Here is a 14,409-nt window from a genome sequence, read left to right on the forward strand (position 1 = left end):
TATATATTTATTTCATAATATTATAAATATTACCTTATTATAAATTTAAAATAGTCATATTTATTTGACCTTGGTCAGCGTAACCTGTGGCACATAATTTTCCGTGCGACCAGTTTCATGCAACTGGCTGAGCCGATGGGAGAGTCTCCTTATTCCCGAGACATTTTTCTCCCCACCCAACTCCGTACTCAGCCATCTGTGGGATGAACTCCCATCAGTGAGCAATGTGATAACGGAAACACTCTATGCTCTAACTGCTCCACACATTGTTAAGAGGTTTGTGAAGTTCCCTCGTACACTCCCTGAACTAAAAACAACTGAAAGAAAATTCAGGCGAATTGCTGGCTTCCCTGGAGTAGCTGGTGTGATTTATGGGACCCACATACGAATTGTGGCACCAAACCAGTACGAAGAAGTGTATGTGAATAGGAAAAATTACCACAGCATGAACATTCAGAGTAAGCAGCATTCACGGCATTTGCAATCTCAGCCCATACCTGCTTTTTCATGTCCGAATTGTTCCCCGGGCCGAATTTCCCTTTTATAATTCTTTTTCTTTCTCCAATGCCTTCTGCCAGCACGAGACACGCTTCCTCCGTCCAGTTTCTCTTTCTCCTGAATTTATTTGCAGCCGTGGTATCTTGAAATTGTGCCATTGTTGATGGTCACTGTACCATGTACACACGATGCCCCGATGGTAGCAGGCACGATCAGCTGACCACACGATGTGTTTACATTTTATCCATTTTATAGACATTCGTAAAGAATCATAACATATGATCAAACAGATGTTGTTTCTATATATAAAAACTAGTTTTTTATTTTTAAACTACTTACTGATACTCTAAGGATATGTAATGGTAGTTTTTTAAATATATTAAGCAAAGATTCTTTGTGTTGGTAACACTGGATGGTTGGAGCGAAATTACTACTACTAGTCCTCCTAAGAGGAACTTTTAGAAGCAACTCTCAGCTACAACCACTTTTAGTAGTAATTTTAGGAGTACTCTTAGAAGTTTTTATTAATACAGGCACAGGGAAATATTAGAGAAACAGGTCAAGGCCCCGGAAAGTGTGAACACTGTAGAAGAGTTATCAAAAAATGCTAACGAAATAAATCCTTTCATACACGGGGGCCCGGTGAAGAACCCAACCGCTCCCACTCTTTTGACTCAGGATTCGTCCAAGTGAAATCAACCGCTCCCACTCTTTTGACTCAGGATTCGTCCAAGTGAAATCAACCGCTCCCACTCTTTTGACTCAGGATTCGTCCAAGTGAAATCAACCGCTCCCACTCTTTTGACTCAGGATTCGTCCAAGTGAAATCAACCGCTCACACTCTTTTGACTCAGGATTCGTCCAAGTGAAATCAACCGCTCACATCCTTTCGACGTAGGTTCAGTCCATCCATATAATTTGCTATATTTCTTTTCACAACAATTTGTTGTTTGATCTTCCTAATGAACGAAAAAAAATATATAAAAAAAGAATTACCATATTTTATCATTCACTTATTTTTTCAATGATCATTTACTCAAAGACGTATAAACATTTCGGCAATGATTATAGAATATTGTAGAGCATTCATCTGCGATTCATTTCGTAAAAAAATGACACTTCAAGCTATACTAGATTTTTTTTTTTTTATGGCATACGGAATGCCAATAGTCGTTCATCACGCCTGACCGCTCTGAATGAACTGTTTCCCATCATTTCATTCTCACCCGCCTAGGCCTCACGCTCCCCACATTCCTCACTCAGTGATTTGTGTGGCATTGAAAAATGATTACAGTCATATCATTCCCCTGCCCTAATTTTTAACTGTATTGTTATGAAACTGATACATGTTACAAATGAATAAATGATCTCCCTAATGAAATAAATAAATAAATAAATAAATAAAGGATATAAAATACCATACTTTGTCGTTCAGTAATGTATTCATCTATCCACTGACATATATACAGTGTGTGAGTACTGTGTATATGTCAGAGAGTAAATAAAAGCAAGAGTGTAGATTCAGCCAATGTCAAATATGTGAACAAAATGCCTAAGTTAATGTACTCAAATGTAGTTGGAATGCTATCCAAATTATCAAAGAAAAAAGACTATATAATAGAAAATGAGCATCATATTATTTGTATAACAGAAACAAAATTCACCTCAGGGATATCAAACGACTCTTAAAATTTGGATAAGTACAATATTTGGTGAAGAGACAGAAATTTTAAGAAAGGAGGAGGAGTTATGATACAAAGAGAGAAAAGACTTCAAGTAAAAGAGATAGAAATAGACATACCCTCATCAGTTGAAATAGTTGCAGTAGAGATTAGGGCATCAGAAGGTTTAATAATTGTGGCAAATTTATATATGCCACCCAAGGCAAACACATGGGACAGAGGTGAATATGAAGACCTGGCAGAAAAGACATTTCAGAGTTTAAGAACCCTACTATACAGAATGGAAGAAAAATCTGACAGAATTTTACTAATGGGAGATTTTTACAGATATATACACTGGAATATACTAGATGTAAAAAGCCATGAAAGTTGTTGGGATCAAAAGCATTTGGATCTTATACAGGAATGCATTCTATCACAATATGTAAAGGAGAACACCAGAAAAAGAGGATCAGAAGACCCCTCATTACTAGATATTCACTAGGCATGAAAATGAAACTGACAATATAATCTGTCACCCGCCATTCGGCAAAAGCGACCATACAGTACTAAATTACAATTTCAGGATAGCATATGATATAGTTAGAGGTAATGGATATTACAAAAGGGGCTAAACTACAAGAAGGGAAACTATCATGACCTAAAGAAGTATTCCAACGATATAGAGTGGGAAAAGGAGCTAAGAGGACAAGATATAAAGGTTATATATAAAAAAATCTGTGAATTACACGAAACAGGAGTCCATAATTATGTCTCATTGCACACAGACACAGTAATAAGAATAAAGAACTGGTTTAATTCTGATTGTAAAAATGCAAAAGAGAAAAGAAATTTGCTGTGGATCAGATACAGACGGCATAAAAGTAAGGGAGCATATAACAACTACAAACAGGCAAGAAATGATTATACAAGGATAAGGAGAGAAGCTCAAAGGTAGTATGAGGAAGACATTGTAAATAAATGTACAGATCAGCCGAAATTGTGTTACAGCTACATACGAAGCAAATCAAAAGTTAAAGTACCATCCACCATGGATGAGGGGAAATCTATATCAATGAAGAAGATATATAAGTACTAAACATAAATTTCCAGTCAGTTTTTACTAAAGAAAGTAGATTTGCGAGAGATGAAGACAAACAAGCATTCCCACACATATTAACAAATATACGTACAACAAAACATGAGGTCCAGGAAGCGATGAGGAAATTAGACAGGGGAAAAGCCAATGGTCCTGACGAGTTTTCATTTTGGGCATTACAGGAATGTGCAAAAGAGTTAAGCAGTCCATTACAATTAATATTCAAAGAATCCTTAAGACAAGGAAAGCTACCTGATATTTGGAAGAAAGCAAACATTGTTCCCCCTTTCACGAAAGGAGAGAGACAAAATCCACTTAACTACCAACCAGTATCACTGACCAGCGTCGTAAACAAGATGTCAGAAAAAGTGATACAAAGAATTTAGGTAAATCACCTGGAAAAACACAATATGATAACAGAAAGACAATTTGGTTTTAGAAAATGAAAATCATTTGTTACCAGCCTATTAAGTAACTATGACAGAGTTGCAGAAATTATACAGAAAAGAGATGGCTGGGTAGACAGTATATATTTGGATTTCAAGAAAGCATTTGACAGAGTACCACACAAAAGACTTTTATGGAAACTGTACAATGAAGGAGGAATCCAAGGTAAACTGTACGACTGGATGCAAGATTTTCTCAGTAAAAGGGAAATGAGAACAATGCTAAGGGGAAATTACTCATCATGGAGAGAAGTGACAAATGGAGTTCCACAGGGCTCGGTGCTGGCACCAATTATGTTTTTAGTATGCAGTATGGTATATAAACGACATAAACAGCAACACTGGAAATGGAGGCTACCTAAACATGTTTGCTGATGATGCAAAAATACAAAGGGAAATTACACAGACTCTTGCATAGAGCTACAAGAGGAATTAAATAAGATGAATGGAGGAGCAGTAGATGGCAAATGGAATTCAATGTGGACAAATGTTATGTAATAAAATTTGGTAAAAAGTGAAAAAAGACCAGACTGGGACTATAAATTAGTAAGTTCAACCCTACACACATCAGAAAGAGAAAAACATTTAGGCAGGATTATCAATAACAGACTATCACTGGCTGACCACATAAATGAAAAAGTAAGGAACATGTACACTCTGCTTGCTAATATGAGGGTAGCATACACATATATAAATGAAGACATGCTGAGAAAGATAGTAGCATTCATTAGACCAATTTTGGAGTATGCATCAGTAGTTTGGAATCCACAACTCAAAAAAACACATAGATAAGAATGAAAAGGTACAAATGTCCGCTACAAGATGGGCACCAAGTTTAAGGGACCCAAGTCTGAAGAAAGACTCGAAAAATTAAACCTACCAACATTACAGGAGAGAAGGAAAAGAGGAAACATAACTGTTATATCAATGCATTACAGAAAATGGATACATAACCTATTGGAAAGCAACATTAAGAGGACACTGCAGAAAACTGTACAAAAAGCTAATAAAGACGTAAGGAAATTCAGTTTCCCAAATAGAGCAGTTGATCAGTGGACTGCACTACCGAATGAAATAGTGTGCCAAATAATTCATAAATTTAAAGACATGTAATTTAAAAATGTTTCAAAACAGGGACAGTACGAGCTTTATTCATTCCTGTGAACATACAACTAGGTAAGAAAACACACACACACACACACACACACACACACACACACACACACACACACAAAATCTATAGTCTCGCCTTGCTAAAACCAGACGATAAAAATCATTACTTGTCTGTAGCATCCAACTCCGTTTATTGGTCTGGTAACAGTGTGTGTTAGGAAGAAGTATGAATATCAAACCATGATACCAGAATTATGTTCAATAACCAGCATGTGAAGAGAAAACCATGTTGTAAAACGGATATATATCTGATCTACTTATGATATTGTGTTATTTTCCCCTCAACACTACCCAGTGACTAAGTTACTTTTATTTAAACAGCCTTGTTGCTCCTTCTGAATCAGTTAATACCCCTGCAGTGATGATTCCACATGATACGTTAGGCATTTTTTTTCACATATAAGATGTGTTGTATCTGGAATCATCTTCCAGCACAGGTAGCTGACACTTTGTCAACAGAGCAGTTCAGGGTTATGCCAGACCTGACTTTGTGGTTCATTGAATATTTCTTCCAATTTCATAGCCTATCCTTTTTCTCTCGGGTTAGGTGTACTTCCTTTTACGTGCCCATTACGCAGGGGGAGGAGGTGGGTGGAGAGAGCCTTCATCTCTGCTATACTTTCGTCACACGAAGTGAGTAACAACTTATATCTGGTAAATTCATTCATGGTACCTCTGAGGTCCAGGTCGTAAGACCTTCTGTGGTACTACTTCTTGGAAAGCTCCTCCCCCCTCTCTTTGTGTTTGTTTAACCTCTTAACCGCGGGCTTGTTTTCCTTTGACCTGCGGCTCCCGCGGGCATATTCGCGCTCCGACAGAGTCTCTAAAAATATTTGCCAAAAATCAGTTATTAGTCCTAGAATATTAAAATCACATATGCTTATGACACATACCTTCAGCTTTCTTATGGAGTGTTTGTTGAGCCTTCGTCGAGTACCGTAGGACTTCTGGAGACCTCTGAAGTTGGGTAATGAAGTCTCCACTTTACACATCCCGACAACCCGTAATATGATTACCACAGCCTGATATTATCACTAGAAACACTATTCTATGATTCTCATATAGTTTGGAATCCATACTCCAAAAAAAAAAAAAAAAAAACTGTGAAAGAAATGAAAACTACGAGCGAGTATATGACCTTCCCACGTGCGACTGTTCGCCGCTGGTGTTCTGACATTTGTTATTCATAAAAACACTCACAGTTTATATTTCTATTGCTATATAATACTTATATATATCTACAGTCTTTATCCATAAGTTTCCTTCAGTAATAGTAGTTTATTGTCACTGTAGGCATTCAATTTCTCTTTCAGTAAAATACGTACTATTCACTTTCTCGTCCTGTATACTAGCGTTGAGAGTGAATGTCACTTTCACCTTCACTCTCATAACTCATAGTATTCATACATGTTAGCGTGAAACTTTCACTTTCATTACTCCTAGTATATATACTCGTATTCTTATACTACTACTCATTTACATTTCTATTTACGTTCTCTATTTTATTTACATTATTTGCATTTCCATTTTATTTACACTGTGTTGTGCACTGTCACTTGCAGTAACTTATAAAACTATTTTCCACTGTTCACTTATATTTACATTCATTGCTTTCACTTGCTGTTTACACATTATTTACAAATTATTTACATTTCCACTTGCACTGTTTTACTCACCAGAAAGATCGTAGTCACCTTCTATCATCTGTCAGCCCTTTACCTCTTTCCACACGAGGTTTAATAGGGGGTAGAGGTCAAAGGGCCCTTTGCATGGGGCTAAAAAGCGGCGGAATTTAGCAGGCGCGAATCTGACGTACTTTCACCTTGAAAGACGACATTAAACTGACACTGGTGGCCTGCCTGCCTACTGCCTAGGGAGAGTGCAATACTGCCAATGTCAGCCTTGTGAGACCTCCTAATATATATCTATGAAATGATTGTCAGGAAATCTAGACAATACATAATAAATAAGGTAGTTGCAGGTGAATGTATCACTTAGGCTTCTCCCTTCCCTCCTTATATATATCTTTATTACGAGAATAGATTACACGGCATATTTCAAGGGGAAATAAACAGCAAAAATTAGCGAACGAGTGCACGTGAGGTGTTGTCAGGTGATAATTAGCCAATTCCAGGTGTTTGGGACTATCGCTTACCTTATTTCTTATTTGTATATATTATTTCGTATAAGAAGAGGGCATAGGGCTTATTTCAATGGATGAAATCAGTGGAAAAATTCCAGGGAAGATTTACTTAGCGTAGAATACAGTGTGGTGGCCTGCAATAATTAGGTAGTTCCAGATGAGTGTAAATATCACTTAGACTTCTCCCTTCCTTTCTTATATATATTTTTATTATGGGAATAGATTATACGGCATATTCCAAGGGGAAATAAACAGCGAAAATTGGCGAACGAGTGCATGTGAAGTGTTGTCAGGTGATTATTAGCCAATTCCAGATGTATGGCACTCTCCCTTACCTTATTTCTTTTTTGTATATATTATTTGGTATAAGAATACGGCATAGGGTTTATTTCAATGGATGAAATCAGTGGAAAATTCCAGAGAAAATTTACTTAGTGTAGCATGGCCGGGCAGGCGAGAGGAGAGGGTAATGGAGGGAAGGTAGGGAGGGGAGTCAAGAACGGGGAGAAATGGCTAAATTGTCAACAATGGATGGGAGTACAGATGAGATTAGGAGTGCTGACTAGTGTTGGACATTGGCAGTACCACTTGAAAGCCCGGGCGAATTCAAAATAACACAGAATCACAAAAGTGACGCCCCGCGGTATGATCCCTTGCTCCCAAGCATCACGAAAGTGATGCCCTGCGGTTAAGGGGTTAAGAAACATTTCCTATAATGTGTTTTCCCAGGGACCTTATGGGCGAAAATCATTGAACTCTGCTTATAACATGGCTTTATCTGGGTGGCATAACAGATGAAGTTTTCTTTGATGAGTAAAATATGCATTTGTCATGCACAGGCATTTGTAATGCTTTATACAAGCATTTTATCAGCATTAACTAATAAATGACGGATTTTGCAAGAAGTGTTAACGGACTGTTCTAGTGGCTTTTCATGTGCCCATAGGAGTAGGTGTGTAAACAGTTATGTCAGTCCGTGGCAGGTGGCCCTTGAAAACGTGACATATACTTCAAATATAGCCCAGAGCGTGTTATTCATTGAAATTTATACCTGTATCCCCCAGTAACAGTGGAGTTACATGGGAATATATCAGACGGCTCTGTAAATCACGTTAGTCCTATATAGGCCTATGTACCGAAGAATTATCATCAAAAGTTCAAAACATGAAAAAAATGCTTTAAATCAAAAGATTAAGAATTTGAGGATTGTTGGCATTTACCTGTATACAGGTAATGTGATGTAGTTCATGTTTGAATGAAAGCTATCTGAACTAAAAGAGATAATCTGTTCCAAAGAAGACTCCGTTCAGTGATTAAACACCAGTGTTTTACATATTTTTACTGAATGTAACTTGAAAATAAATTAGCATTCATATTATTAAAAAAGTGCCTTTTTATATTTTCACCCTGTAACAATGTTGCAAACATTCTTTTCAGATGCATTATACAGTATATAATATAGATAATTTTCCAGCATTAAAAATTATAGGATCTCATTCATTGCACAAAGATATCTTTTTTAATTTTCCGAAATAATGCGCTAATTATCGTATTTGTACGATTCACATGCACCATACCATTTTATATCTATCTATCTATCTATAGCCCAACGCCCTAATCCCGCAAAGGGTGGCTGCAAACAAAACGCCACTAAGTCGCTCTGTCACCCACCATTTGACTTCCCTCCCCCCAACTCACCCCCCCCTCCCTCATATACCTCTCAACTCCATCCCTCCACCTCATCCTCGGTCTACCCCTCCCTCTCCCTCCCTCCACTTCACCTACATACACCCTCTTAGTCAGTCTTTCATTCTCCATTCTCTCCACATGTCCAAACTACCTCAGTGTATTTCTCCTAATCTTCTCAACCACATCCACATCTACTCCACAACGTTCCTTCACTTCTTCATTCGTCAACCTGTCCCTCCACGTCACTCCACATGCTCCTCTCAGGTAACTCATTTCCACTGCTCTCACTCTTGACTTGTTCCCCTCTTGCAAGGTCCACGCCTCACTTCCATACGTCAGGGTAGGGATCACAATACTATCATGCAGTGACATCTTAACTTCCATACTCACCTCCCTATTTCTTATCACTGCTTTCAGTGTACCAACAACCTTCCTTCCCTGCTGTACCCTTTCACGCACTTCATCCCCCAAAGTTCCATCCTTACTCATCACACTACCCAAGTACTTGAATGCACTCACATTCTCCATATCCTCACCATCCAACCTCACTGCACACTCTGTGACTTCATTCCTCTCAAACACCATAACTTTACTTTTGTTTACATTAACTTTCAGATTCCTCCTCCTACACACTGTCCCAAATTCATTCACCAAACCTTGCAACTCCCATTCATCTTCACTCAACAATACTGTATCATCAGCAAACAGCAACACCGGAAGCTTCCAAATCTCACCCTCATTCATTAGGGCCAGCCCCACATCCACTGCCCTACCTTGCACCTTCTTTACAACCCCATCCATGTATATATTAAACAGCCATGGAGACATCACACAACCCTGTTTCAGTCCCACATTGAGATCAAAGAACTCACTCAGCTCACCATCCACTTGCACCGTAGCCCTAGCTCCCTCGTACATACTCTTCACAGCACTCAACAATTTCCCCTCCACTCCATATATTCTTAATACCTTCCACATACCTTGCCTATCTATTCTGTCATAAGCTTTCTCCAAGTCCATGAAGGCAGCATACAATTTCCTTCCCTTCTCTAGATACTTCTCCACTAAACATCTTAGAACAAATATCTGATCTACACACCCTTTTCCCTTCCTAAATCCCCCTTGTTCTTTTCCAACTAGCTCCTCTGTCATATGCCTAACCCTATCAATGAGTATTCTGCCATATATTTTACCAGTCACACTAAGAAGGCAAATACCCCTATGGTTACCACATACTTCTCTCTCCCCTTTTCCTTTGTATAAAGGAACAATTATACCTGATTTCCAGTCCTCTGGAACCCTTCCCTCTTCCCAAGCCAATCTACACAACTTCCATATCCACTCCACAACAATCTCACCCCCATACCTAAGCATTTCACCACACACTCCATCAATTCCTGGGGCCTTTCCCAACTTAATCTTCTTCATCGCTTCCACTACTTCCGCCCTACTGATCTCTTCCTCCCTCCTCTCATCTCTTCTTCTCCCAGCCATTCCCCAACCACTTATACTCACACTGCTCTCACTCTCTACATTCAACAAATCCTCAAAGTGCTCCTTCCATCTCTTCAGTTTCTCTCTCTTCTCCACCAGCAATCTATTATTCCTATCTCTCACTCCCCTACTATTTCCCCTTTCACGCTGCCTTACTTTCTTTACCTCCTTCCAAAACAATTTCTTACTCTCCCTTCATTTCACACTCAGATTCCTCCCAAATTCTTCATCCACTTACTTCTTACTCTCCTTCACCAGTCTCTTAACCTCCCTTCTCCTGCTCACATATACCTCTCTCTTCTCTCATCTTCTCCCCTACCTCTACTCGCCAACCATTCACTATATGCCTTCTTCTTTTGTTCCACAGCTCGTTTCACCTCATCATTCCACCATGCTGTCCCTTGCACACCCTTGCATCTCCTCCTCACTCCACAATCCGCCTCACACGCTGCGCCTATCTCTTCCTTGAATATCTTACATACGTCTTCCACCCCTTCCATCTGCTGTAGCTCATACCTTCCCAATCTTTCTTCCACTATGCTCTTATACTCTGTCATTTTCTCACTGTCTTGCAATTTCTCCACTCTTCTCACAGGAGCTAAAATTGCTTCCTCCTGTCTTCCCCTTCGTCTCCTCAACCACTTTCTTTGCATCTCTACCTTGGCCATCACTAAGTGATGGTCCGAGACTCCATTCCCCCACCCTCTCCACACTCTTGCATCCAACACTTGTCTTCTCATTCGCTCATCCACACACACGTAGTCTAGCATTGCCTTTCGTTCAACAAGTTCACCATCCATTCTCCTCATTACTCTCCATATATACCGGTGGATCATCTTATGACGAAAGTAGGTGTTGGCTATTGCCAACCCCTTACAAGCACAGATGTCCACCAAAGCACTACCATTCCCATCTGCTTCAGCTGGCACACCCCACTGACCAACCACTCCATCCACTCGTACATTCCCAACTTTGCCATTCATGTCTCCAATCAACAGCACTCTCTCGCTCCTCTCAAACTTGTCCATACATGCTTCTACTCTCGCCCAAAACTCATCTTTCACTCTTGCCACTCGATCCTCTGTTGGGGCATACACACATACAATTGCCCATGCTTGTATACCTACTTTCATCCTCACCCATACAATCCTTGCACCCACTGTTCCATACTCTCTTATATTCTCCTTCCACTTCTTGCTTATCATCAGACATACTCCTCTCTTGCCCTCTCATTCTCATTGACTCCCCATTTTCCACAGAGTATAAAAAGGATAAATTGGGGACGAAGAGTGAGTTCCTAACAATAAAATAAAGACGTAGTTAATGCCAGCGTGGCCTGACTGTTCAAAAGCATACTACGTAGGAAGCAGCAGCGACCACATTGTTTTAGGCCACGTTACGGTATATCAAAATAGTCCAAACAGCCCGATAAAATGCGGTGATGGTACCACTGAGTACGAGGGACCGGTACAGTATTCTTAGCAGTTGCCTTAGTTATAGCCCGAACAGCCACTTTTCTTTGAATGAGACAGGAGTGACCAGCCTAGATCGATGCATTATATTTAATGATTTTGCTTTATCAGAGTTGTAGAACAGGTTGTTAAATCGATTCTTAACATGTTGTATTGGCATTATGCACTGTACATGTATCGCTATGCGTATAACTGATCACTACGCATAAATTCAGTATGTCCAATGCATTAGAATACAGAAGAGTAAATGTCAATGTTATAATACTATTGGTTAAGAGATTCCTACAAGGCTTACATAAAAACGAGAACATTCACTAGAATAGGACCTGACGAAGTCTATTTTAGTCCTTCCACGACTCACTACTGCAATTTCCTGTTTTCAGGCTGGTCTGCATGAGCTGTGGAAAAAGGAAGCAATGGAAGCCGCTGCACGTGAAAGTCGAATGAAACAGAGGGAAGAAATAAAACAGCATGGGCAGGATAGAGCAAAACACAGCCAAACTAATATCAAGAGTCTGTCTATTATCCATGTGCAGGGACCTCTGCTGCTTCTCCTGGTGGGCATCACCCTGGGCAGTGTGGCCTTTGTAGTGGAGAGGCTGCTGGTGTCGGAGCCTCACCCTTCACATACACCTGGACCTACGAGACAAACATTAGCCTGATTAATGTTTCATATGACTCTCGCTGGCAGATAATTTATTGACATAAAGCAACCCGTAACATAATTTAGTATCTGACCTCTTCAGCCTTAGAACATCATTATTGTTGCATTCATAATATTAGTAATCATCTACAGGAAAAGTGTATGGTAGGATACTTATTGACAGAGTTAGAGAAAAGAGACAGAGAAATTAGTTGGAGAAGAACAAGGGAGGCTTTAGGAAGGGAAGAAAGTTGTGTAGATCAGATATTCATTCTTAGATCTTTAGTGGAAAAGATTCTGGGAGAAGGGAAGAGAAGTTGTATGTGGCTTCTTCATGGATTTGAAGAAAGCATATGACAGGTTGGATAAACAAGGAGTTGTGGAAAGTGTTAAGAATATATGGAGTAGATGGGAAGTTGTTGAATGCTGTGAAGAGTATGTATGATGGTTGCGAAGGCTGCAGTGCATGTGGATGGCAGAACTAAGTGAATTTTTCTCTTTGAAAGTTGGGTTGAAACAGGGATGTGTCATGTCTCCCATGGTTGTTCAATCTGTACATGTATGGGGTAATAATAAAAGAGGTACAAGGTAGGGTGAGTGGATGTTGAAGTGGCCCTGGTGAGAGAGGATAGTGTTTGGAAACTCCCTGTACTGTTGTTTGCAGATGAAATACTGTGTTGTTGGAGTGAAGACGAAGGGGAGCTGCAAGGCTTGGTTGGATTGAGTTTGGGAGAGTGTGTAAGAAGCGGAATCTAAAGGTGAATGTAGGGAAGAGTAAAGTGATGGTCTTTGAGAGAGGTGAAGTCAGTGAATGTACAGCGAGGTTGGATGTGGTGAGGAATTGGAAAATGTGAGTACGTTTAAGTACTTGGTGTAGTGTGATGAGTAAGGGAGTGGAGGTTTGGAGGTGAAGTGCTTGAAAGGGTACAGCAGGAAGAAAGGTTGCATGGTTCTTTGAAAGCAGTGATAAGAAACAGGGAAGTGAGCATGGACGTGAAAAAGGGATTACTACATGACAGTATTTACATGATACCAACTCCCCAACGTATGGAAGTGAAGCTTGGACGTTGTTGGAAGGACACAAGTCCAAGATTGAGAGCAGTGGAAATGAGGTTATTTAAGAGGAGCCTCCGTGGAGTCACATGGAGAGACAGGCTGACGAATGAGGATATAAAGGAGCATTGTGGTGTGGATGTGGGTGTGATAGGAAGCGTTATGGAGGAACAGTTAACTGAGGGTGGTTTGGCCATGTGGAGAGGATGGAGGGGTGAAAGACTGACGAAAGAGAGTGTATGTGAGTGAGGTGGAGGGGGGAAGAGGGAGGGAGAGAGCCGAGGATGAGATGGAGGGATGGGGTGGAGAGGTATATGAGAGAGGGGTGTGAGTTGGGAGCAGGGCAGTGAAATGGCGGGGGACAGGGCGACTTGGAGGCGATTTGTTTGTGGCCACCCCCAAACGGGATTGGGACGTCTGGCAATAGATAGATAGATAGATAGATCTGCAGGAAACATGAATAATGTAGAAATGGCGTCCAGGGGTAGCCTACACAGTGTATTAATATTGCATTTTTAGTCCAAAGAAAGAAAAAACTAAAGTTCACAAGTCCTTTTACTCTTTATGAGGTGTATGTAAAGTCTGAATCAGAAAAAAATAAAAACAGATTAGTTCACATTATTGTTGTTTCTTGTCTAACAGCTCGTAACAGAAAGGTGTTAACAACTATTCTTGCAACTTTTAAGGCAATGAATATACTATAAAGTGAAAGCGACATGACCCTAATTTTTAACGTACTTTTTACCATTTTATTTGTAGCATAAAATCACAAATGCGTTTTTTTATTCTTCTTCACCCTTCATGCATTGAATTGGTGACAGTACAGCAAGATAGAAATTGCTTCTTGTTGACATATGAGAAACCTATAATCGAGAGGTATTATTAAAGAAGGAAGCCTTCATGATGTGACATCGATATAATTGGGCAGTTTTCATTTGCCTTCCTATAAACGTCCCCTTAACACCCTGTCTACCGAAATGGCAATGCTTGGATCTCAATAAAAGGAGAGCTATAAAATTCACTCTATTGAGTTCATAT

The sequence above is a fragment of the Coenobita brevimanus genome, chromosome 32 (genome assembly GCF_032717465.1).
Source record: "Coenobita brevimanus isolate Jiangsu-jjx chromosome 32, ASM3271746v2, whole genome shotgun sequence".
NCBI lineage: Eukaryota > Metazoa > Arthropoda > Malacostraca > Decapoda > Coenobitidae > Coenobita > Coenobita brevimanus.